Genomic DNA, 5,326 nt, shown 5'->3' on the forward strand with positions numbered 1-5,326 from the left:
AAAAATGGAACAAGATGGAAGACTGGAGGGAATAAACTCAAGATACACTGTGGTATCTGAATGCAATGCATTTGGCCTGCAAGATTTCAATGCAAGCACTTACTGAGAACTGGAACAGGATGACCATTTACAGCCTCCTTTACTATGTAATGGTTCATTACAGATTAATTGTAACTGTAACTGGCTTTCAATCTGTAACATTCCTTGCATCTTTTGGTTATAATGAAAGCAGCTATAAATAATACAGAAAAGCCTGTCTTGAGGTGATAGTGGTATTGGTAGTGGTATTGGAAGGGAAACAAGACACTGCCATTTTTTGTAAAGTTCGAACTTGAGCACTATTTTAATTGAGGCATATACAGTCACAGAAAAAAAGTTTCAGGCCATGTTTACCAAAATTTCATATCCATTTTAATACCAGGTACTACTAAAGATACATTTGTTTGGAAAACAAGGGTGGTCTAAACTGCTTGTGTTGGTCATAAAGTAACTCAAGTATAATTTGGTCAAAGTATAAATGATGTAAGGTTATGTCAGTTAAGTTAGGTTTCATAAAATATGTTCCTGTCATTTAGTGATAAACGACTGCTTTTTCTTTTTTTTTTGTTTGACTGGCAAATCAGATTATATACTGTTATTATAAAGGTTGCTGTTTCATTAAATAAAATTAAACTTTGCTAAAAACAATTAAAATATTTTAGAGGACTGAATTACAGTTCCTATTTTACACAGTTACAGATCTTCATTTTCTAGTAGAAAGCACAAATGCATACATTTTTTACAATGAGATAGTGGGACTGTTACACTGATACTTCATTTTTAACAAATAAGCCTCCTGTAAAGACATGGATATGAAATTCCTCCTATAGATGGCAGTAGAGGTTTATATCCTGGAGGTCACACCTGGTTGATTATGTTTACTCGCCACTACAGAGGAAAAAAAAGAGTCATATCATCCTTCATCTTGTGAAAGAAACAGGAACAATGAAATTATGATTGAACCGACATGAAGCAAGAGTAGTTTCCCAAAGGTCACCACCTTTAGGTAATTGCTGATGTAAAGTTTTCTAATTTGTGTCTTTAAAAACACTATTTTTGTCAGCCAACAAACTGCTCAATTAAACTGTAACTGGACAGTTAGTTGTGGGCTTAAGTATTGAAATATGTATAATCCAGCCATATGTCATTTAAATTGACTGAAGGGTTTGAATCCTATGTATAAAAAAGAAATGTGATATGCCTGTCACTACAAGGGTGTATTAACCCTTCTGTCACCACAGAGATGTTGTCAATTAATCTGTCATCACAACAACTTAAATTTTCATCTGTTTTTTCAGCCATGCATAGCACCTCTTTCTGATCTGATGTGCCTGAATTAATTGCAGTAATAAATTGAACCCTTGGCAGACAGAGTCCAGCATCCTAGGCTTTTCCTCCATATTTCAACCGTCCTTCCGATGGATCTATTGTCTTTTCTACCTGTTGTCTCCTCCACATTCCAGATGTGTAACCAGCAGAGACCATCTATTCCTGACACTCCGGGAAGCCACACAAATTCTAACATTTCTCCACAATGACTCCGACACCAGTGAGCTCTTGTCTGAAAGTGTGAGGTGGCTGAGAAAAATGAGCCTCTATCTCACAGAAATATAACCAGATGCAGCTCATGGTTATTTACACGCATGCGTCTACAGGCACAGAAGGCTTCTCCAAACACATTTGCAATGATGTTGGGAAGCTTAGTTTACAAAACAAAGAACAAAAATATTTTTTTCCTAAATATTTTTTCTACATTTAAGAAAAGGCATTACTATTAAATAGTAATATTCTGTGTAACAATTAAACCTAAAGCCAATATTAACAGCACAGTAAAATAATATGAACTCAGAATATGAATATTAAAAGCTATCTGTGCTGAAGTATTCAAAGTACTTATGCAATTTTTTTCTGCTAAATTGAATCACAGTGCCTAGTAACACAACCCTTTACTGTGTAGTAGCAGTATGAGAATTGTATGGAAAATAAAAGAAATAATAATAATTAATAAGCCCACACTGATGATTCTTGATCTCCAATCTCTCAGATGGTACAGTGTCAACCATTCATGAACGATGGGGAAGAATGGGATCATTGTCAGAAACCTTTGTTAAGCACTGCAATGTAGAGTTATATAAAAAAAATTCAACTTAAAGCTTTTCTACACAAAAAAGGAGCCTCATGTTTACCTTGACTGTTGGTGGGTTTGACTTTTCAAGGCTCAGAGACACCTGGGATGGACCACTGAGCAAAGCCAAATGCACGTTAAAGCCAAGCCACATAGGTCGACCATTTAATTGGACTTCTGTCCTTGTACCATATGTACAAGAGTTCCTATTGTGTTCAACAAAATAAGTCCACTATGCTGTTGACTGAGTAGAAAGTCAAATTTACTTTATACTGTCTGCAGACAGGATCATTGATGATGATTTTGTGAGATAATGCTGCAACAATGATATGATTTTTCAGACCAGTGCACTCCTTAAGTTCACTTGTGGTTTTGAGGATGACAAACAGTATGACTGAGAGGAGCTCATACTTACAACTTCTACTAACTGTATTAAAAAGTAAGATGTAATTTAGGAGCATGTTAGTGTCATGTTTTTGGCTCCTGGCAGCGGTGGGTTGTGTGCATGTTATGGGCGTGCCTTCTTTGCAGGGGGAGTGTCGGTTCTAGCAGCTCGCTGTCAAAGCTGGGGAAGATTTCCTCGTTACCTGCACAGCATTTAAGCTCTGACTGGATCACACACCTCTGCTGGATCGTCGTTTGCGGTGGTGTGGTAAAGTGGTTGCTCCTGAAATTCTTAAGTTGATTCTTCCCTGTTTTTGTGTGAAACTAACCTTGTTTAAACTCTGTTCAGAAGTTCCCTACCTACCTACCATTCTGCCAGTCTGCCTTCCAAACTGTCCGGACACCAGAACTATACATTCATATTGCAAATAAATATTTTGATCTTGCAACTTTCATCTGCTATTGGCTCCTCATAGCTTCATCCATGACAGTTTGCCCAATTTGAGTGGAACTGAGCTCACACATAGACTGCTCTGGAGGTGTTTTTCAGGTTCTGAGTACTATCTGATTTTTTTTTTTTTTTTAGGAGGTGGATTAGGTCACCTTTTGTATCAGAGCCAGCATCATCAAGAGTGATATCAAAATGTACAAAACCCGGTTCTGTGGTCATATGGTGTTGTACCAGTGACCTTGTCCAACAGAAAATTTGTGGAGAATTATAAAAAAAAAAAAAAAAAGCTTCAAATACCACCCTAAATCCTAGGAATACAGGAGGAAATAAACAAAATAATAACTGAATGGCTTCATTTAGTTTAGACAAAGCTAGAAAGCCTGAAATGCAAAACTGTAACTAAAAGCTCTCTGATTTGGAGTTGTACTTATGTATTGCAAGTGCTTATAAACTATCTCAGAAGACCAAAAAGACCATTTTGAATGTTGTCTTTTTAAATATTGACCTGCAGTTTTTGACAACCTACTTGTTTATTTCATGAGATGGAAACAAGAGAGGGCTCATTCCCAGTTTCTGTATGAATATGGCATCCCAAAATCTAAAAAAAAAAAAAAAAATCTAACTTGGAGTTGTTTCGGAAATGCCCTTTTCAATAAATCATTTATTACTTTTATGTTTAATTATTTAGACTAACATGCTTGATTTAAACAGTCTTCAATAATTTGTTAAGCTTGTTAAATATGAACTAAGCTTTAAGTTTATTGCGGTGCTACATGTGTACCCCATCAGCCATTAGCAACCACACGTAACAGAGCCAACAGTTGGTCACGACAGAAACATACACTCACAAATGACAGCACACAGTTCATTCTGTCATTCATTTTTATTATGTTTGCACTCAATTCTCATGTCTTTTTATATAAAGCAAACTATGACTATGCCTACTATGTCTTCACATTGTAGACTGAGTGGTCTGAGAAAAAAAAACAACAAAAAAACAAAAAAACAAACAAAAAACAGCCAAGGTAACAGAGAGAAAAAAATCCACTGCATGTGCTGCAATAGATAACACAGTGCTTTGCATTAATAACCAGGTTGTTCAAGCCTGGTACAGATGTCAAGTTGCATTAGGTACATGATAGAGATTAGCCTGGTGTATCATTACAGACGCTGGAGCGCCGTGGTTGTAAGTACAGCAAGTAGATAAGCGTAGAGGGCTGGGCTTCCTAGGGAGTCAGAGAGATGTTTGCTTAAACAACATACACAGGTACACAGCAGCACACTGTTATGTACAAATAATGTTAATCAGTCAAAGCTATGATACATGTGTAAAAGCAATAAAAACAGTTAGATAATTCAAAAAAAGAAGAAAGACATAGCATTTATCTCTGCATGAAGCTTGAATTGTATCTCTAAATCAATCTTTAGGACGGATGAGTAAAGCTTAACTCTTAAAAGGAACTTGGTTCCAGTGTGTTGCCTTGCACAAAAACCAAACAGGCTGACAGCCTTCACTAGCAGTGGCAGGCAGCAGCAGCTAGACGCTATACATGAATATATTCATCAATGAGTTGTAGATGTGGGGCTATGGGATAAAATTAGAAAGTGATAACTGCAAAATGACACAAACTGGGAGGTTCTAACAAATACAATGCCTGGTTCTCACTGAGACCTACAGGGCTGTAAGGGTTGAAACTAATGAGATATTGACCACAGGGTAGGTCAGCAAGAACACAACTTTGTCCTGTATCAGTAAAAAAAACAAACAAACTGCAACCTCAAACAATTGGGGTGCAGCTGAGATGTGTGGTGCAGAGCTACAAATCCATCTGTATCCATACAGTATCCTTTCTTAAAATGACAGAAATGTGTGTAAGAAGTGTGCAGTGTACAAAATGAAATTGTGAGAAGCTGTCAACTTTCTGCATTATATTATTGTTTTGACATTTTCTACTTCCCATATGTCTATGTTTACCTGCAAATATAAGGTATTTTTAATCAATGAATCATCAGTTAATAAAAAGGACAAAATTAAAATAAAAAAATACAAAATATGAATTGTACCTGAACTTTGCTTTAAAGGTTTTCTTTGTGGAGAAGAAAAGTGTATTAAATATATATATTTTTTAAATTACAGCCATACACAGAACTGGAAAAAGACAATAATATAATGGTTCCTATTAAACACATAGGACTTAATGGTGCTTTTTGTTCACTGGTAAGGCATGACCTGAGAATGAAAAGTCTTAAACTGTTAATATGTTTGCAACTAAAACCCAAGTTAATGTTACTTTCATACTTTTTAATGTGTGCTATGGTTGATTTAG

The sequence above is a fragment of the Telmatherina bonti genome, assembly GCF_933228915.1.
Source record: "Telmatherina bonti genome assembly, chromosome: 12".
Taxonomy (NCBI): domain Eukaryota; kingdom Metazoa; phylum Chordata; class Actinopteri; order Atheriniformes; family Telmatherinidae; genus Telmatherina; species Telmatherina bonti.